Raw genomic sequence first — 22,069 nt, forward strand, 5'->3', positions numbered from 1 at the left:
CTTCTGAGTAAATTGAGCAAAACCTTCATCTGCCCCAAGGGAAATTCTAAGCAAAATAATTATTTCTAACAAGAGAAGAATTTTTTTCTATGGGGGTTATTCAATTTAACCACATGATGCCACCAAAGTTGCATACAAAGTAACAGAAAACCATCTGGAACCTAATGTACAGATTCTCCGAAGGGAAACATCCCCCTAAAATTCCTCCCTCCCTAATGTTAGGTAGTAAAATCTTAATAGGTGATCTGAATTCCCCCGGCTCTGACACCAGTCCAACTCCTTAGGCCAGAACTGCAGCAGTTTGTAAAATGCCCTAAACAAACCCCACCACTCAAAAAATCCCCAAAAGGCAGGGCGGTCCAGAGTATTTTCTCTTTAATCAACAGATAAAGCACTAGGTGCTCAGAAGCACAATTCCTTTCCCAAGGTCATTCAAGTCAGTGAACGTGCGACGGAGAATCTGCAGTGTCTCTGACTTTCTAGAGATCACACTGCAGTGATTGGGGGGGGGGGGGGCCGCTGCGCCTTCTCTTCCCCTCTCCCACCCTCAAGTGTGAGCACTGGTCTCGGCATTTCCGAAACAAGCCACAACAAGATCTGCAGTATTAGGAAAGGGGCTGACGCGGTGAAGAAACAGATGCTCCAAAGCAAGATGGTCTTTCTCGGCTCGCAGAGCCTCCTCCAAGGTTATTAACAGAAACCGCAGGCACCCCAGGGGGCTCTACACCGGGCTCCGAACCCCCAGCCGGGCCGCTCCCGGACGCCTGGTTCCCCGCAGGCAGCCTCCGCAGCCGGAGGCCACCCGCCCCAGAAACCGCACTTCATTCCTGCGCTTGGGGAAGCCATGGCTCCTTCCCCGCCCGGGCAGGGGTGGGGGTGCGCCGGGAGGCGGGCAACGCGCGCTGCGGAAAGTTCACCGCGGCGGCGGGCGGGGGGCGGCCCCGTTCCGGCTCGCCCGCGTCCTCCAGCAGATTCCATCATTAATTAGTCCTAAGAACTGTCTACTGGCAACTTAAACAAAGCGAATGCCTCGAATTCCTTCTCGGCCCAGCGGTCTGGCTGTGAGACCAGCATCGGCCCGGACGCGGGGCCGGCACTGCTGGGCGACAGCTGCGGCGGCGGCCGCCGTAGCGGCGGGAACCCCTGGTCGCCCAGCTCGCCCCCCGCCTCCCCGCCGCTGGGCTCCGCAGCCCGGCCGGAGGGCTCCCAAATCTCCCTACTCCTCCTCCTTCTCCTCCTCCTCCTCGGGAGCTCCCGGGCTCTTCCTGTAAGATCACTTCCTTCCTCCCCGGGTGCCCGCGGGCCCCGCGCAGCCCCCTCCCCGGTGGTGCCGGCCCCCCGCCCGGCCGCGCCGCTCCCCGCCCCCATCGGGCCCCACGCCCCGCGCGCCTTCTCACCCCCCGACTCCCAAACTCGACCCTAAAACTCTCCTCCGCTCCCCCCAAGACGTCCCCTCAGCTCTCGGCCCCAAACATTTCTCCTCAGATTCTCTCTCCCACCAAGAAGTCTCTCAGAACCTTCCCTCCCCCTCCAAAGGAAAAATTTCCAACTCCCAAAGAATTCTGAAGGTCTCGCTCCAAAGACCTCGGCTTCCGAGCTCTTTCTCCAAAATTCTGCTCAAACTCTACCCCCACCTCAACTCCACACACCCCCGCCAAGCCTCGCCGGGGTGCGCCCGCCGGTTCTGCCCGGTCACCCCTGGGTGCCCCGGCCCCTCGGGGGGGCAGGCCGCCCCCTCCAGGCATCCTCTTCTCTTCCCCCACCTGCCCGCCAGGCTTCCCGCGCCACGTTCCCGCGGCTTCCCGCGTCCTCCTCACCTCGGCGGCTTCGGCCCGTACGCCCGCCAGCCACGGGCTCCGGCGCTCGGCTCCCGGCGTCCGGCGCCTCCTGCGGCTCCCAGGGACTGACAATGAGGGGCGGGGCCATCTTGTGACGTCAGGCCCTGGGGCGGGGCCTTTATGAGGGGTGGGGCTGGTCCACGGTCCCGCCCCATCTATCTTTTTTCCCCTTCCCTGGACTTAGACTTTTCCAGGGTTTTTATCGCCTGCCTAGCTAGATGCCCAGGGCCTGTGTTAGGAGCGGTGGAAAATCGAAATGGAAGACAAGATGCCCTGCTTTCAAAACGGGCACTCTCACGGGATTGTGGGATTAAATGAGATAATCCATGTAAAGGTATTTAGCCCAGGGCCTGGTATGGAGTAATCTCTCAACAAATAGTATTTCTATTACTCAGCAAAATGTGGGAAAGGAACTCAGCTTGAACTCAGGAAGCATGGGTTCCAGTTCCCAGCTCTGCTATTAATTCCTTGTGTGACCCTAGACAAGTCTTTTGCCATCTATGTACCCCAATTTCACCTTCTTTAAAATGGGAAGAGGTGATGATTTCAAAGGGCCCTCCAATAACTCTACGACATTTTCCTGTGGACCTTCTATGTGCAAGGTACCTAGGGCCCAGAGAAGTGGGGAGGGGGGCCTTTGAAGGGAGCTCAAGACCCACACCCAGCACAGTACAGGACACAGCTAGAGAAACTCTCTTCACAGATGCCCTCCCACATACTGGCACAGAGCTGCATTCAAAAGCCGGGACACAGATGCACTGAGGGCTGCTTCCTCTCTGACTGCAGCAGCATAGCTGGTCTCTTGAGACATCTCTTGTGTAAGCTCCTTATTGCCTATGGAATAAAAGCCAAGTGCCTGGCCTGGTCTGATCTCTTCCTACCTTTACACACACACACACACACACACACACACACATACACACACACACACACACACACAGTTTATCCAAACTCTCCCTAGCACACCCACTGCTTTCCCACATCTGCCCATTGCTCATGCTCTTCCTTTGCTGTCTCATCTCAGTTTACAACTCCTCCTAGTTTCCCCCAGCCAGAAGCCTCCTCTCCCTGTTCTGAATACCCATGGCATTGTGTTAACTCTCATGTGGGCATGAACACATTTTAACTTGTGTCAAACTGACCTCCCCTTTGTTTCTTAGCACTTCCTTACTTCCTTGAAGTCAGAACCCACACATGTTTATGGAACTCAGGTTCCAATGCCAGAAAACCCTGGGATTATATACCCATGGTCGTATCCATAATAGCTCTCTTTGAGAGAGAGCTCTCTCCTCATCTGTAAAATGGGGATAGCAATATAGTCCTTGTAGTGTTTGTTTTAAAATTATACAAGACACTGTTTGGAAAGCACCAGGCACAGTGTTCCACAAGTGATGTAGCTGCCATTCTTATTGTCATTATTATCATCATCGTCATCATCAATATTATTGCTAGCTCCTAACACCACTAGTGATAATCCACCCAATTATTTCATAGTGGAAGATTTTGAGATGCTGAGAGAGGAACAGGCTCACTGAAAGGGGCCCTGCAGACCATTGCCATTGGAACACAAACTCCAGTTTCTAGACCCCAGATAGATTCTGCAGAATCACATCTGATACCCCAGGATGTCTCTGTCACTCAGCACCCTTCCAGGTTTGCAAGAGAACTGACCTGGTTCTCCCTCCTCCCTCTCTCCTCTCACTTTCCTTAGAGAGATGGATCTGTGTTAAACTGCCCTGGCACCTCTGCAGTCTTCCAGCAGAGCTGCAGCAAGGCACTGGGCGTTCCCAGAGTGCTGGCCTGTGGGAAGAGGGAAAGGACTTTGGGGTTCTGATTAATTTCCTGCGAGGCAGACAGGCAAATGGCTGTTCTGAAATGCCTGGGCTGGTCTTCAGGGGCCCCTAACAAATTACAGCTTATTTTTAGAATAAGAGATTCAAAAATGCCACTTCCCATGAAAGGAAGGCATGGCCACAGAATTGCTGCAGGCAAAGAAAGGACCTTTACTAAGTCCCTCCTATGTGATGTGCTGATGCTGATTCCAATCACAGCAGACCTTGGAAGAAAGAACACAGGATATTCAGCGGAGGTGGTTTTTTTGTTTGTTTGTTTGTTTGTTTTGCCATTTCTTGGACCGCTCCCACAGCATATGGAGGTTCCCAGGCTAAGGGTCTAATAGGAACTGTAGCCACCGGCCTACACCAGAGCCACAGCAACGCAGGATCCAAGCCGCGTCTGCGACCTACACCACAGCTCACGGCAACACCAGATCCTTAACCCACTGAGCAAGGCCAGGGATGGAACCTGCAACCTTATGGTTCCTAGTGGGATTCATTAACAACTGAGCCACAATGGGAACTCCACCAGGGGAGGTTTTGAAGACAGAACTTTCTCTCTAGGACCCATGGCCCCATCAGCCACGTATTCATTCATCAGAGCAGAAGCTTTGGCTCAGGACAGATCAGGATTTAAATCTCAGTTCCACCACTTATGAGGTGTGTGACTTTGGGCTTTCAAGTCTCTGCACCTCAGTTTCTCATCTGAAAAACGGGAGTAATAATTGTACCTATTTCATAGAGTGGCTGTGAGGATCAAATGAAATAACATGTGAAAGAGCTTTGTTCAGAGCCTGGCACTTAGTTCATGCCAGAATACGGTGGCTGCTGTTGCTGTCCCAACATGCCCTTCCAGTAAGCCTCTCACATGCCACCCTCTGGACTGGAGGTAATCGTCCTGACCATAAGAAGCTCATTTGATAAAAGGAAGGGAGTAGATTTTTTCATGAATAAGCAAGAAAAGGTGGATAGTGTTAAATTTAAAAAAAAGAGTAAGAGTAAATTACAGAATTATATGCATTAAAAAATGGAGAATATAGAAAAATAAGAGGACTTCATCTTTTTTTCCTTTCTTTTTGCTTTGCTTTTCTTTGTATGTGTGCTTGTGTATGTATTATAGCTGGAATTTTCAAAAAAGACTGTACTGGAGTTCCCTGGTGGCCTAGTGGTTAAGGATTCAGTCTTGGAGTTCCCATTGTGGCTTAGTGGGTTAAGAACCCCACCAGTATCCATGAGGATATGGGTTCGATCCCTATCCTCACTCAGTGGGTTAAGAATCTGATGTTGCCATGAGCTACGGTGTAGGCTGGCACCTGCAGTTCTGATTCAACCCCTAGCCTGAGAACTTCCATATGCTATATGCCGTAGGTGTGGCCCTAAAAAGAAAAAAAAAAAAAAAAAAAAAAAGGATTTGGTGTTGTAACTGCTGGGGCTTGGGTTCATTCCCTGGCGAGGGAACTTCAGCATACCGCAGGTGCGGCCAGAAAAAAAGACTCTACTGAATGCTAAGAGGGAGGAAAGAGGATGAAGACATAGCTACAAGGTGTATCAGCAAGGGGCATCTAAACCAACTGTCCAAACAGCCACAGAAAATTCCACAGATTCACCTCATTCTCCATGGTGTTCCCTACCTAGACAATTCTCACCTTCTCCCAACTCCCCAGCCCTTAGCAGCACTTTAGCTTTCAATGCTATAGCCAGAGGCAAAACTACTCCTAACAGAGCTCCCAGGAACCAGGCTAGGCCAGTAGGAGAGACTTTCAAGCAGGAGATTTTTTTTCTCCAGATCCTGTGCCCCATCCCCACCTCCCAAGGAATAACAATCTGTCAGCATCTTGTTTAGCATCTACAGTACCTAAACCTGCCCACACATTCATTTCTCATCATAGCTTTCTGCAATTTAATTTTTTTGCAAGACATATTACCTGGTCATCAGAAAAGAGGCAGTAAAGATATATATATATAAAGAAAGATAGAGGAGTTCTCATTGCAGCGCAGCAGAAATGAATCCAACTAGTATCCATGAGGATGCAGGTTCGATCCCTGGCTCTGGTCAGTGGGTTAAGGATCCAACATTGCAGCGAGCTGTGGTGTAGGTCGCAGACATAGCTTGGATCCTGAGTTGCTGTGGCTGTGGTGTAGGCTGGCAGCTGTAGCTCTGATTTGACCCCTAGCCTCCTGGGAACTTCCATGTGCCATGGGTGCAGCCCTAAAAAGTGAAAGAAAGAAAGAAAGACAGAAAGAAAGACAAACAGACAGACAGAAAAGAAAAAAGAAAAAAAAAAAAAAGATAAAGAAAAAAGAAAAAGAAAGCTAACCAAGCTGGGGTTGGTTCACTTTGGTTAGTTTGCAAACAATAAATTAGAACAATGTGGTTGAGGCCAGTGCTTAAGTCTCACAGGAATCACAGAAAGTGAGAGTAGGAAGAGAGAAGATCATCTTCAATTTCTCCTACCACGTTTTCAAATGACATGATTTTAAGTCCCCTCACATTTCAGACCACACATCAACACATGTATTTCATTTCATTCATTCAACAAACACCTATGGATCCTTTACTGTAAACCAAGCATCATATAGATTATGAAGATGCTCATTCCTATCTTGCAGATTAGAAAAACGAGGCTCAAGGAAGTAAAGTAACTTGCCCAAAGTCTCATATCTAATGGGTTCTAAATCAAGACCTTCACAACATCAAAACCCATTCCAAAAGGATGAGAGCTGAATTCCAAAGCCAGTGAGCCTGCACTTAGGCAGCCAAGATTACCTAGGTGGCCTCAGGCAAGTCATTGAACTCTTCTCAGCAGCAGTTTCCCCATTTCTGTGGAGTAAGGGCATACCTGGATAGATTATGTAAGTTAAGTGCTTTGTAAGTTATAACGCATAATTCAAAGGGAAATCTTTACATCAGCTCTTCTGGGACTGATTCTCACTCATCTTTGGATCTCGTGGTGCTTGTTTATCCCTATTAATGTTTACCCCATTTAACACATTTAGGATAGTCTTCTTTGAAGCTCCCACATGGCAGAGCAGGTTAAGGATCTGGCATTGGTGCAGGAACTGGAGACTCAGATTTGATCCCCGGCCTGGGAACTTCCACATGTCTCGGGTGCGGCCAATAAATAAATAAATAAATAGGACGGTCTTCCTTGCACAAACTTAAATTATTCCCCCCACTAGCCTGGGACTGCGTTAAGGAGGGGTATGATGCTTATTCATTTCTGATCACTTTCTGCCCCCAGTGCAGTATCTGGCATTCCCTCCATTCCTTCAGTCTTTTATTTATTGCATAACAAATGGCTGAGAGCCTAACATGTGTAAGACAGCAAAGATCCTTGCCTTCTTGGAGTTTAAGACTCGGGGGAGTTCCCGTCGTGGCGCAGTGGTTAACGAATCCGACTAGGAACCATGAGGTTGCGGGTTCGGTCCCTGCCCTTGCTCAGTGGGTTAACGATCTGGCGTTGCCGTGAGCTGTGGTGTAGGTTGCAGACGCGGCTCGGATCCTGCGTTGCTGTGGCTCTGGTGTAGGCTGGCAGCCACAACTCCAATTAGACCCCTAGCCTGGGAACCTCCATATGCCGCGGGAGCGGCCCAAAGAAATAGCAAAAAGACAAAAAAAAAAAAAAAAAAAAAAAAAAAAGACTCGGGGGTGGAAAGAGAAGACAACATTAGGCACAAGCAATTATTTCATATCAACTGCATTAAATCCCACAGAATATCAGGCCAGGTGCAATGAGAGCTTGGGGGATGTTCAGTGGGGACCTCATTCAACCAGGACACAGGGAAGGCTTCCTAAAAGAGGTGGCATTGAGGCTCAGAGAGGTTAAGAAATTTGTCCAAGTTCACACAACTGGCAATTGGAAGGGCTGGGATTTTTTTTTTTTTTTTTTTCTGCTTTTTAGGGCCACACCAGAGGCATATGGAGTGTCCCAGGCTAAGGGTCAAATTGGAGCTATAGCTTCTGGCCAACACCACAGCCACAGCAACTTGGGATCTGAGCCGTGTCAGCGATCTACACCACAGCTCTCGGCAATATCGCAACACTAGGTCCTTAACCCACTGAGTGAGGCCAAGGATCAAACCCAAATCCTCATGGATCCTAGTCTGATTCGTTAACCACTGATCCACGGTGGGAACTCCAGAAAAGCTGGGATTTTAACCCAGAATGCCTGACTCCAAAACCCATACTTCTTTTTTTTTTTTTTTTTTTTTTTTGTCTTTTTAGCTATTTCTTGGGCCGCTCCTGTGGCATATTGAGGTTCCCAGGCTAGGGGTCGAATCGGAGCTGTAGCCACCGGCCTACGCCAGAGCCACAGCAACGCTGGATCCGAACCTCGTCTGCAACCTACACCAGAGCTCACGGCAACGCCGGATCGTTAACCCACTGAGCAAGGGCAGGGACCAAACCTGCAACCTCATGGTTCCTAGTCGGATTCGTTAACCACTGTGCCACGACGGGAACTCCCAAAACCCATACTTCTATACTAGACAACACTGCCATTTTTCTCCTCCCTCCTATTCTTCCCTGGCTCTTATTGGTGCAAGGGAGCAGGGTTTGTCTAATGCTAGATGCTCTAAAACAATGTTTTCCCAGAAAGGGCCCCCTTTGAGAATCTGATGAAATCTATGAAACCTCTCCCAGGAACTATGTGTATAAAGACAGACCCACAAAATCTTGCCTGCATTTCAGGGGGTTCATAGGCATCTTGAGGCTCAGGTTTAGAATTCATAACGTGGAGGACAATAAGACCATATCGTGAGATTCTCAGAATCTCAGAAAGAGACACCAGACGGAGTTCCTGTTGTGGCACAGCAGAAACAATCCAACTAGTATCCAGGAGGTTGCAGGTTCAATCCCTAGCCTCCTTCAGTGGGTTAAGGATCCAGCATTGCTGTGAGCTGTGGTGTAGGTCGCAGACATAGCTTGGAACCCAAGTTGCTGTGACTGTGGTTTAGGCCAGAAGCTGTAACTCCAATTCAGCCCCTAGCCTGGGAACTTCCATATGCCGTGGGTCCAGCCCTAAAAAGATAAAGAAAGGAAGAAAGAAAAAAAGAAAGAAAGACAGACAGACAGTCAGACACCAGGGCTCCATGAGGACCTCGAATTCAAAGACAGACTCCAGGACTCTATAAAAAGATTGTCAAGATCCAGGAGAAAGATCCTGGGATCCTGTAGAGACCCAAGTCCCTCCCCTGAAGAGACATTCTTAAGAAGCTATATAGACTGTAGAGGAGAGGAGGCTTAGGCCGGAGTCCCCACAGATGAACGCATGGGCCTCGGAAAGCTATGGTAAGACCCTTTTTGGGTCAGGACACCTTTGAAACTCAGAGGAAAAATGCAACACACAACATGCTATACACAAAATCAAGGCCTTCACGCACCTCTAGGAGGCCATCAGTACCCCCCAGAATCAGGCCGCCTGTTCTTGAGCCTCCACAAGAACCTAGACCAGGACCACAGACTCAAGGTACAAACTTCAGAGTCAAACAGACCACGGGGAATTCCAGCCCTGCTGTTTACTAGCCATGACCTTGGGCCACTCACCCACAAACCCCCAGGCCTCAGCGTCTCACCTCCCACAAGAGAGGATCGGACACCTCTCCCTCCCCAGGCCAGCCCCTGCGGCGTGGGTTCCGTGCTGGGGTGGGTCTGGCGTGGGAGTCAGCCTCTCCGCTCCGGCGCGCGGGACCTGGGCTGCAGCGCTCTCCCGAAACGCTAACCGGCCGACGGCGGCGGGAGCGCGGGCGGTGGGGAGGCGGCGCGCTTGCCGCAGTGACAGCTCCGCGCCGCCGCGGGCTTGGGAAGCCGGGGGCCGTTCCCACCCGTCGGGCAGGGCGTTCCCGCCGCCGGCTTCCTGCAGTCGGGGGCAGGGGTGGGGGGAGGCGCGCAGGGGCCGCGGGGCCCGGCAGGCCTGGTTCCTGGCTTTCTCTCCGCGTTTCCTGAGTAGGACCAGTCGGGGGATGGGACTCAGCACAGACCTCCTTCCCGGGAGCGCAGCCAGGAAATCGCGTCCTTGTTCGCTCAGGTTCCTCCTCTGGGCCGGGACCGAGCCGATTACCGTGCATAAATAATCTCCGTCCTTGTCCTTACACACTCGGTCTGATGCGACCGGCTGACTCCTTCGGGAAGCCAGAGAGACCCCAGCTTCCCGAATGGCAGACCTCGGACGCCAGACAGAGCAAGATTCCAATCCCCTGTTGGAAGGTGCTGAATTCCATCCTACCGATAAGGAAACTAAGGCCTGAAAAAAATGAAGTGACTTACCCAAGGCCATCATAAAGAAATTACTACTTGAGTTCCCTGGTGGCTCAGAGGGTTAAGGAGCCAGTATTGTCACTGCTGTAGCTCAGCGACCGCTGTGGCACAGGTATAATGTGGGGCGGCCAAAAAACAAGTTTGATCTAAAATATAAGCACTTGGAGTGCCTGTTGTGGCTCTGCAGAAATGAATCTGACTGGTATCCATGAGGACGCAGGTTCGATGCCAGGGCGCTGCTCAATGGGTTAAGGATCCAGTGTTGCTGTGAGCTGTGGTGCAGGCCAGCAGCTACAGCTCCCATTTGACCCCTAGCCTGGGAACCTCCATATGCCCCGGGTGAGGCCCTAAAAAGACAATAAATAAATCAATAAAATATAAGTGCTTCATTTTGCTTAGGTTTCTTGTAAACAGAGGAAGATCATTTATTTATTTATCTCCCTCCTCATGGCCACACATTGCATGGTATTCTTAGCCATCTTATAGGGTAGACAGTTCAATAATGTTAAGGTCCTTGTGAACTGGAACAATGCCAGCTATTCAACAAAGATGTTCCCCGTCCACCTGTAGAGCTGCTCCAGAGAAAAGCAGCCCAGACCACATTTTCCGGCACCCCTTGCAATTAAGTATGTGACAATGGGATCTGGGCAGAGACAATGAATGTGTGCTGTGTCCAGGCCAAATCCAAGTTAAGAATTACAGCTGCTTTCTCAAAGCTCTCTCCTCAACACCAGGGGGACCAGGAAAACCACATGGAGAACTCAGCAGAGCCTTGGTCAGCCTGGGTTTTTTGCTTGACTGAATGGTGCTCACATTGAACTAACTTCCTTTTAGTATTTAAGCATGAAGAACTTGGATTTCTCTAGTACACCAGTTAGGATAACCTAACTAACACTGACTGGAACCAATGTGGGTTCATTGCTGTATGCTCCGCATCACAGAGCATGCTATTGGTCATCAAGTTTGCTCAAAAGCCATCTGTCTGGCACCAACTGTGTCCAGCTGGTTCAGCAGGCAGAAATAGTCTCTGTTCATCTCATTGATGCATTATGTCCTGTCTATTCTAAAAAGGGTTTTAAGGTGGTTTCCATTGCTGCTGCAAGCCTATTTGATGGATAATTAAAGAGCACGAATCAAGGGGTAATGAAAGCCTGGACCAAAGGCCAGTGGAGGAGAGGGAAAAAAAGAGAAAATTGACTAATAATAGCAGAAATGCTAGGCCAAGTTTTCTTTTTTCTTTCTTTCTTTCTTTCTTTTTTTTTTTTTTTTTTTTTTTTGTCTTTTTAGGGCCACACCCAGGGCATATGGAAGTTTCCAGGCTGGGCCGAATTGAAACTGCAGCTTCTGGCCTATGTCACAGCCATAGCAATGCCAGATCTGGCAATGCCGGATCCTTAACCCACTGAGCAGCATCAGGGATCGAACCCATGTCTTCATGGATTTATTACCTAAGAGAATTGCTAAAGACTGCATGAAAGGAGTTCCCATTGTGGCTCAGTGTGTTAAGAACCCAAGTAGTATCCATGAGGATGTGGGTTCAAACCCTGTCTTGCTCAGTGGGTTAAGGATCTGCCATTGCTGTGAGCTGCAGCATAGGTCACAGATATGGCCTGGATCCGGTGTTACCGTGGCTGTGGCATAGTGTGGCAGCTGCAGTGCTGATTTGATTAAAAAAAAAAAAAAAGGATAGCTACAAAATACCTACCATGATAACTGAAAACATAGGAAGACTACAGTATGCCAGCACTCACAAAATAAGGAAGAAACTGACAAAATAAAATCGGGAAATCTCACTTGAGAACACTTGGAGTAAGGATGATCTTTTTTTTTTTTTTTTTTATCTGCACCTGTGGGATGTGGAAGTTCCGGGGCCAGGGATCAAACCCTCGCCAAAGCAGTGACAATGCCAGATCCTTAATCTTCTAGGCCACTCCAAAGGAGAATCTTTTTTTTTAAATTTTTTTAATTAAAGTATAGTTGAGTTACAATGTGTGTCAATGTCTGCTGTATAGCAAAGTAACCCAGTCTCAAATATATATATGTATATATATGTATATATGTATATACATACATTCTTTTTTTTTTTTTTTTTGTCTTTTTTTTTTTAGGGCCACACCTGTGGTACACAGACATTCCCAGGCTAGGGGTTGAACTGGAGCTGTAAGCTGCTGGCCTACCCCACAGCCACAGCAACACAGGATCTGAGCCGTGTCTGCAACCTACACCGCAGCTCATGGCAATTCTAGATCCTTAACCCACTGAGCAAGGCCAGGGATCGAACCTGCATCCTCATGGATACTAGTCAGATTCATTTCCACTGAGCCATGAAAGGAATTCCTACATTATTTTTCTCATATTATCTTCCTTTATGTTCTCTTCAAGAGATTGAATATAGTTCCCTGTGCTATATAGTAGGACCTCACTGCTAATAGTTTGGGAGTTCCGGTTGTGGCTCAGCAGTAACAAACACAACTAGCATCCATGAGGACAAGGGTTTAATCCCTGGCACTGCTCAGTGGGTTGAGGATCTGGCATTGCTGTGAGTGAGGTCACAGATGCAGTTCAGATCTGGCGTTGCTGTAGATGTGGTATAGGCAGCTGCAGCTCCAATTGGACCCCTGGCCTGGGAACTTCCATAATCCAAGGGTGCGGTCTCAAAAGACAAAAATAAATAAATAAATTAAAGGTAATAGTTTGTGTCTATTAACCCCAAACTCCCAGTCCATCCCACTCCCTCCCCTCTCCCCCTTGGCAGCCACAAGTCTGAGAAAAATCACTTTTTTTTTTTTTTTTTTTTTTTAGGGCCGCTCCCGGGGCATATGGAGTTTCCCAGGCTAGGGGTCTAATCAGAGCTGTAGCCACCGGGCTACAGCGCAGCCACAGCAACGTGAGATCCGAGCTGCGTCTGCAACCTACACCACAGCTCACGGCAATGCCGGATCCTTAACCCGCTGAGCAAGGCCAGGGATCGAACCGGCAACCTCATGGTTCCTAGTCAGATTCGTTAACCACTGAGCCACGACGGGAACTCCAGAAAAATCATTTTTAATGCTTAAAAAAAATAGAGCAGAAATGGTAATTTCCTCCTAGAATGTGGCCCCAGGCTGATCAAAGCATCATTTCTTTGCTTCTGGTTGGAATTCCCTTGACCTAAATCAGTGTGGTGTGCTGGCCAGGCTGACTTGTTTTTGGAGTCACCCTGGCCTGGTGAGGTACTGCAGAGCCAAAATGACCACCGTGCCACAGCAACAGATTGTCCTTGAGGGGAAGTGAGAATCAGAAGCTCCTCCTTCGGCTTTCATGTGTTGGGTGCTGCCTAGGTACCCAGCACTGTGTGTTCAAAGTCAATCATTTGGTGTAGACTTCAAAGCCCAGCCTGTTCCAACCCTCTCTTTGTTCTTAGGCATCCTTGGCCCCCATAGCCCCAAATAGTCAAAGTTCCCAGCCCCAGAGCCTTTGCACATACACTTCCCTGTGTGATGTGCAGTGAAAGAGCTGTCAGGCCTAAATTGGGCTGTGAGGGCTGTCAGATTCTCTTAATCTCACCATCTCCCTGTCCTGTCACCCAGCTGTCTCTGCCAGAGGGGGAGCTGATCACCATCCACTTGGAAAAGGGACCACTCAGGAAGAGAGCACTAGCAGCGCAGGCTCTGTGTAGAGTCCTGGGAGATGAGATCTTATCTTACATCCATTCTTTGTGTCAGAGGCTAGGTGTCAGGGAGGTGACATGATAAAGTGGCAAAAAGGAGCTAGATTTCCAACAAGGTGTGCCACAACCGAGGCACTGGAAGTTCCCAGGCTAGGGGTCTAATTGGAGCTACAGCTGTCAGCCTACACTACAGCTCATAGCAACGCCAGATCCCCGACCTACTGAGAAATGCTGGGGATTGGACACACATCTTCATGGATACCAGCTGGATTCGTTTTTGCCGTGCCACAGCAGGAACTCCTGCATATGTATTAAATGTATACAGTTGCCCAAGTGCTGTCCCAGAGAAAGCTGTTTTTCCACCTCACCATTCCCACTGGCTAAGGAAAATTGCTCTGAATGAGGAAGGTGCCCACCCACCTTTGATTTCTGCTCTTTTCGCTGGTGCCCCTCCGCCACCTGGTGGTCATACCTAGAATAGACTGGAATTTCTGCCCACTGGTCTGAGGAAGGCCTGAGGTTGGACTCCCTTTGCTAAATTCTCCAGGGTGGCATTTTCATCTCAATCTACATTCCCCTCTAAGACCCCAGGGCTCACCTGCACCCGAGGTTCTGAGAAAGGCAGAAGTTGATTCTGTCTCACTGTGGAATATTGCGTCTGTCACTGCCCTTCTCTGGGCTTAGGTTTCTCATCTGTAAGAAAGGGCCTGGAGGAGTTCCCTTCATGGCTCAGCGATTAAGGAACCCAACTAGGATCCATGAGGATATGGGTTTGTTGGTACCTCGATCATTGGGTTAAGGATGTGGCATTGCCATGAGCTGTGGTGTAGGTTGCAGACGTGGCTCGGATCCCACCTTGCTGTGGCTGTGGCTAGGCCAGCAGCTGTAGTTCTGATTCAACCCCTAGCCTGGAAACTTCCATATGCCACAAGCGCAGCCCTAAAAAGCAAAAAATACAATAAAATAAAGTTTACTATGTGACCTGGGACTCTATGTCCTTCCTTAATTCAGTGGGAAGAATGTAAATTCCAGAAGAGCAGGGAAGTGCTGCCTTGTTCGTTCTCTATCACAAGTGCATAGGGCAGTGCTTTAGATGTAGATGCTTTACTGGGTTTGGGGCCACATTAATAGAAGCACTGTATGTACAATAAAGGAGGTGATAGTCCTTCTGCCCTTGTTTGGAGTCCTGTGTTCTATTTGGGATCAGAACTTTGAAAGGCACATGAGAAAGTGTAACTCATCCATAGGACAATGAACAAAATAATAACTGAAAGGGGGACCACAAATCACATTTTATGGGGAAACAGTTGGAGGAGCCAGAATATTAACTCTGGCATTAATAAGACTCAACGGTACAGCAGAAATTGGCACAACATTGTAAATCAACTATAGTTTAATAAAAAAAAATAAAAAGACTTAAGGGGGTACATGTGTCTTCCTTCAAATATCTGAAAGGGTGTCTGGGGGAAAAAACTGGGAGGAATAGGAATTAGGACTGCTACTTCAAGGGGACAGATATTTCTCTGCATAAAACAAAACTAAAAGACGTTTTCAGTCTGAGCTAGTTAAAGAACAGACTTGAATTTGAATCTCAATCTGTCCCTAACTAGTTTTGTAACCTTGGGCAAATTCCTTCACCATGTTAAACCTTGATTCTCTCAAGTATGAAATGGGTATAATTCAGAGAACGCAGCACTGTTACGACAATGGAATGATACAAAACATTCTTTTGGCTGCGCCCTCAGCATGTGGAAGTTCCCAGGACAGGGACTGAACCCATGCCACAGCAGCGACCCAAGCAATGACAATGCTGGATTCTTAACCTGTTGTGCCACAAGGGAACTCCCTACATTTTTTTTTTCTTTGTAAAGATAACTTGGTAGGAATGGGAAGGAGTCAAGCAGTTAGTGGGACTGTGGCTGGGGAAGTGGTTTAGGCTGGTAGCCAGCAGTACTGGCTCTTGGTCACATTGACTAGAAGTGTATCCTGGCTTTGCAACTTAATTGCTGTGCAGATTACTTAACCTTTTTTTTCTTTCTTTCTTTCTTTTTAGGGCCACACCTGAGGCATATGGAGGTTCCCAGGCTAGGGGTTGAATTGGAGCTACAGCTGCCGACCTACACCACAGCCACAGCAATGCTAGATCCTTAACCCACTGAGCAAGGCCAGGGATCAAACCCGCAACCTCATGGTTCCTAGTTGGATTGTTTCCACTGGACCACAATGGGAACTCTACAAATTACTTATCCATTTTGAGCTTCAGTCTCCCTACCTGCAAAATGGGAATAAGTAGGTCCCATTTCACCAAGTTGTTGGGGGATCAAGGAAGTAAAACAACCAAAAGGTGAACTGCTGCTCTGATGTTAGTGATCTGACTGGGGTTGTCCCTTCCAGTCGATATTCTCCAGGTGGAATCCCTGCTCCCACCCTTGGGAACCAATGCAAGAGGCCCTGGAAGAGCAGGTAAATGCATGATCCTAAAACTCCCAGATGCAGAGAATTGCTTGCATCTGCTCCTTGCCAGGGGCTGTGTAAACAGGACACTGTCCCTTCCTCTCCTCTGCAAGTCAGTCCTTCCTGTGACAGGAAGGTGGCTAGGATGGCACCTGAGGAAGTTGTGGGGGTGGAGCTAAGGCTGGGGTACAGGACAGGACAGTGGTGGACAGGCTGTCTGGCTTTCTAATCTGCTTGTGCACTTTGCTCCCCAGATAAACTGTGAGCTCTGTGGAGGATCCAACTGCAGAACAGGTACAGAAATTAGCCAATAGCCTGGGGAGGTTCCGAGGTTGCCAAATGGTGGCCTAGGGGCCAGATCTAGCTCACAGGCTTGTTTTGCGGTCTGCATAGTTGCACAGTGGTTTGTTTTTTGAATTAGTTTTCAACATTTAAAAATAAAGGGATTGCACAGGAAATCCGAATTCCTACTCTCTTCAAAGGCAGCAGAGGAGGCACATTTCCGTATAACACGAGTCCGTTGGAGCGAACTAGTGGCTGCCACCTTTAGTTAGGGCATAGGAGCTCTGGTCACCAGAGTCTCCACATCTCCCAACTGTATCCCACCCAGTCAGCTTCACTCACTTATGAATGGCCCATACAGTCCCTTGAGTTTGTGATCACTGGAACAGAGAAAAGAGCACTAGCTCTGCAGTATCCGGGGACAATGGGACAAATCTCCACCTGGTTATGTGACTCACAAGTCCTCTGAGCTCTACTTCCCCGTCTGTAAAAGGGGGTAAGGACATGGACTCCTTCCATGGCTGATACAAAGATTAATTAAGAAAATGTTTGTAAAACACCTGAAACATAGTAGGTGCTCAACAAAAATTCCTCATGAATGAACCATGGCCTGGGTTCAATCAATACTCTCCTTGCTTTGAGTTTCTGCTGCAGTACAGTGGGTTGAGTATCTGGCATCATCTCTGTGGTGGCTTGAGTCACTGCAGCAGCGTGGGTTCGATCCCTGGCCCGGTACAGTGGATTAAGAATTCGGCATTATAGCAGCTGTGGCATAGGTCGCAGCTGCAGCTTGGATTCAATCCCTGGCCCAGGAACTTCCATATACCATGGGTGTGGCCAAAAAAGAGAAAAAAAAAAAAAAACTCTCTGATTTTGAATGCTACAATCCTGGGCACAGGGCCAGGTCTCAACAATCCTATAAGGCTGATATTCGGACACAGTCTTTAAGGCATTAGCCTGCTGTGGCCCCCTTTGCCTGGCAAAGCAATAAAGGTATATTTTTCTCCTTCACTGCCTCCAAAAAGACTGATATTATTATCCATGCTATACAGAGGAGCAAACTGAGGCACAGAGAGACATTAAACACGTAAATGGAAGAGCTGGCAGGGGTAGCAAGGGTTGTCTGATTTCTAAACCTGTGTTTTTCCCTCACTGTCACAAACCATTTGGCCTCGGCCACATCCATGGGGGTTAAGAGTGTAGATTCTGGGGTACAATTGTAGGGCTTGAATTCTGGCTCCACCACTTGCTAGCAGTCTGACACTGGGCAACTTATTTAACTTCTTGGCACTTCCAGTATTTTACTTGGAAGATAATAAAGGGATCAACTTCACATGGGTTAAATGAGTTAATACTCATAAAATACTTAGGGCAGTACCTGGGTACACAGTAAGAGCTCAATAAATGCTAGCTGTTTTTATCATTAATTGAGCGCTGGCTATGGGCCAGGTACTACAAGGACAAAGATCAGTGAGAGTCCCTGTGGGGCTCATCGTCTGATGAGAGATCAAAGGTCAGAGTGACGTGCTGTCAGGGAACCTGGTGATGGAAGCAAGGGGGAGGAGGGTGGTTAATTTTACGTGTCAATTTGTCAGGGCCACAATGCCCAGATATTTGGTCAAATATTATTCTGGACGTTCCTATGAGGGTGTTTTTGGATAGAATGGACATTTATTTTATTTTTTAATTTTTATTTTTGTCTTTTAGGGCCACACCCACAGCATATGGAGGTTCCCAAGCTAAGGGGTGAATGGGAGCTACAGCTGCTGGCCTACACTACAGCCACAGCAATGCCAGATCCAAGCCATGTCTGTGACTTACATGGCAAGGTCAGATCCTTAACCCACCGAGCGAGGCCAGGAATCAAACCTGTGTCCTCATGGATGCTAATCAGATTCATTTCCACTGAGCCACAGTGGGAACTCCAAGATGGACCTCTACACCAGCGGACTTTTTTTTTTTTTTTTTTTTTTTGTCTTTTTAGGTTATATCTGCAGCATATGGAGGTTTCCAGACTAGGGGTAGAATCAGAGCAGTAGCTGCCAGCCTACACCACAGCCACAGCAACACAAGATCCAAGCCACATCTGTGATCTACACAGCTCCCAGCAAAGCCAGATCCTTAACCCACTGACCAAGGCCAGGAATCGAAACTGTAATCTCATGAATACTAGTCGGGTTCATTATCACCAGGCCATGACAGGAACTCCCTATGCCAGTGGACTTTGAGTAAAGCAGATTGCCCTCCAGAATATGGGTGGGCCTCATCCAATCAGTTGAAGGTCTGAATAGAACAAAATGGCTGACCTCCCCAAGAAAGAGGGACTTCTCCAGAAGATGGCCTTTGGACTTCATCAGCAACATTGGCTCTTTGATTGCAGACTGCCTTTGGACTCAAGGTGCAACTCCTTTATCTGAATCTTTAGCCTGTTGGTTTTGGATCCATCAAGCCTCTACAATTGCCCAAGTCAATTCATTGAAATAAATCTCCTATATGAATGTACATTCTATTTGTTCTATTCTTCTGGAGTACCAATTCCTTCACCAGAAGAGGCAAACTCCCCCCTTCTTTTTTCTTTTGGCTGTGCCTACAGCATGCGAAAATTCCCAGGCTGGGATTGGACCTGCACCACAGCAGATGACAATACCAGATCCTTAACCCACTGCACCACAAGGGAACTCCCAGAAGAGGTATCCTTATTACATTTAGCAGTGCTAGCTTGGAGATGGTCATTCAAGGGACCCAACCCCGTCCCCAGTAGATAGTTCTTCAACATTTGAGAAAACTTTACTACAAGGACCTGCAGAGCTGGGAGAGACAGCACATGTAGAGGCTGACAGAATCAGGATTCAAAACCCACTTAATCTTCAGAACGGTGTGTAGGAATCTACAAGAAGAAATGTAACATGGATCAATGAAAAGTCCTCCCCTTGGGCCCAACTGTACAGAGATAGAATCAGGAGTCAGGAAGAGGGAGAGAGTAGCCAGCTGAAAAGCACTAGGTGTGTGCAAGACTTGGACTTTTATTTATTTATTTATTTATTTTTGTCTTTGTCTCTTTAGGGCCGAACCTATGGCATATGGAGTTTCCCAGGCTAGGGGTCCAATAGAATCTGTTGCTGCCAGCCTACGCCAGAGTCACAGCCACACCAGATCTGAGCTGTGTCTTCAACCTACACCACAGCTCACAGCAATGCCAGATCCTTAACCCACTGAGTGAGGCCAGGGATCAAACCCGCAACCTCATGGTTCCTAGTTGGATTCGTTTCCGCTGCTCCACGATGGGAACTCCCCAGCCCTTTTATTTTGACTACGAGTGTGGAATGGGCCAATTGTTTCCCAGGTTATGTTAAGTTCTGACGAGGCAGGAGGCTGATTAACCTGAGGAGATACAGCCCTGGTCTCCAGATTTCAGAAAGGCAGGATAGGGATGCAGGTGGAAGCTACTAGAAATCAGATTTGGGCCCAGTGGGAGCAACAGTCAAAGCTGACCAAGATGACCTGGGCATCTCATGGGCACTGATCTTCCTGTCACCAAGCATGTTCTAGGAGGTATCTATTCTTCATAATGTAACCAAGACAGAACTGTGAAGAGAAAGAACATGCCCTTTGGATGGGCCGGACCTAGATTCAAACTAATTCATGTGAGTGTGACTTCCGATGAATCACCCTGAGTCCACAGACCTCAGGGAGTGTTCATACTTGATTGGAAATCCCTGTGTCACCTCTCAAAGTGGCCCATGGACATAAGCTGTTTAACACACTGCTGGTTCACTCAGAAACATCTCTGGCTGTTTTCACTTCTCTGCCCAGGACGCCAAGCCTGTGCCAACCTGAGAGTGCCTTGTGCTGCCCAACCTTGCTGCCATCCAACCTATGGGAGGACCAGGCAGCAAAGAGAGAGATGGGTCCTCCTGGTATCCATCTGGATGCATTCAACAGCAAGTAACAGAAAAATCCAGCAAACAGTGTCGAAACCATAAGGAAGTTACTGCTCCCTTAGCAAAAAATCTGAGACAGGCAAACCCAGGACTGCTTTGGTGCCTCAGTGATACAGTCAGGGAAATAGGTTTGCTCTTTCTCCTCTGCCATCCTGGAGGTACAGTGTTTTCATGCAGCATCACAAGATGACTGCCCAAGCTTCCCATCCTCACAGGACTGCTCCCAAGCAGGAAGAACTTTTTTTTCTTGTATGTCTCTCTTTTTCTACAAGGAGTAGCTTTCTCAAATCCCCTAACAACTTCCCCTTATATATCTTTTTATTTATTTTTTATTTGAAATATAGTTGACATACAATGTTGTTAGTTTCCCCTTTTATCTTACATGACCGACTTGTCCAGGTTGGCATGGTACTTTTCCTTTTTGTACCTAAATTCACAGATCCTGGGAATTCCCTTGGGTCCCTGGCAGATCTGGCCAGTTGGTTTCCCTTACACCCCATTGGCCAGAACCAGTCACATGTCCACCCCCCGACCAATCCCTAGTAAAGGGAATGGAATTATCCCAACTGCCTGAAGCCAATCAAAATTCACCTTCTGGGGGAACTGGCATGTTGCCATTTGACTTGATGGGGGGTTCTGTGAAAAAGGAAGCAGGATGGGGTGCTAGACACGCATCCTGCAGAGTCTGCCACACTTGCATACATTGGAAATTTACAAAGGCTTGTCCTAGACAAGGCTCTGTCTGCACTTTCCCAGCATCATCACCCTCATGCTGTGTGTTTGTGACTAAGTATGAAAGAATTAGGAGCATGACAAGGATGTTGGGGGGTGGGGGGAGGAGTAAAGCCCCAAATGCACGATTCCTCTGTGGTCATGGGAAACAAGTTTATTTTTAATCTGACCTTCATGTGGCCTAATTAGTGCAGCTCTCCAAGCATGATATCCAAATGGGCAACTTTCAGGTAATAATAACAAAGACCAGAAAACAGCTGGTCTTTCTCCTAAACTGACCCTATCCTTTGATTGACCCTGGGTAGAGACTGTGGAAGAGGTGGCATCTGAGCAGGACCGAAGGGCTGGGCTGAGTGCGGGCTAAGGGGTCCTAGCCTCCACTCCTGGGGAACATTGAGGTCACCCAGCCTCCTCACTCACCCCTTGCCTTAACTACACTCAAATAGAATGGCCCTGAATCTGACCTGGGTCTACCTGACACCAAATCTCATGATTTGTGAGGTTCCAGCCCCATGACCAGTCACCTTCTCTTAAAACTTTTATGTATTTATTTGTTTGTTTGTTTGTTATCTTTTTACAGCCACACTTGTGGCATGTGGAAGTTCCCAGGCTAGGGGTTGAATTGGAGCCGCAGCTGACGGCCTACACCTGAGCCACAGCCACACTGGATCTGAGCAGCATCTGCAACTTACACCCCAGCTTGGGACAATGCCAGATCCTTAACCCACCGAGCAAGGCTAGGGATCAAACCTGCACCTTTAGGGACCCTATGTCAGGTTCTTAAGCCGCTGAGCCACAATGGGAACCCTTCAGCTTGCTGACTGACATATCGTCTATGGCTGTTTCATGCTACAATGGCAGAGTTGAGTAACTGTAACAGAGATTATAAGAGCTTCGACGCTGAAAATATTTACTATCTGGCCCTTAAAAAAAAAAAGTCTGCCATCACGACACGATACCACTTCTCACCCACTAGAATGGCTGTCATCAACGACAGACCATAACAAGTACCAGTGAGGATGTGAACAAACTGGAACACTCGCGCTCTGCTAATGGGAGTGTAAAACGGTACAGCTGCTTTG

At 48.2% G+C, this 22,069-nt stretch overlaps 1 protein-coding gene across 6 annotated transcripts in view; it reads right to left on the minus strand.

The window, feature by feature from the left end:
- Nucleotides 1-22,069, minus strand: part of LUZP1 (leucine zipper protein 1) — a 138,944-nt gene that overhangs the window by 91,093 nt on the left and 25,782 nt on the right. The window contains exon 1 of one of the 6 annotated variants that reach the window (XM_021095508.1): nt 9,248-9,486. The exons of 2 other annotated variants lie outside the window; for them this stretch is intronic. The gene's annotated coding sequence lies outside the window, so the exon portion shown is untranslated. Of the gene's footprint in view, nt 1-1,817; nt 1,949-9,247; nt 9,487-22,069 lie in introns of those variants that run through there. 3 more of the 6 variants (XM_021095505.1, XM_021095507.1, XM_021095504.1) reach the window with 3 other exon arrangements.

This window comes from Sus scrofa, chromosome 6 (assembly GCF_000003025.6).
Source record: "Sus scrofa isolate TJ Tabasco breed Duroc chromosome 6, Sscrofa11.1, whole genome shotgun sequence".
NCBI lineage: Eukaryota > Metazoa > Chordata > Mammalia > Artiodactyla > Suidae > Sus > Sus scrofa.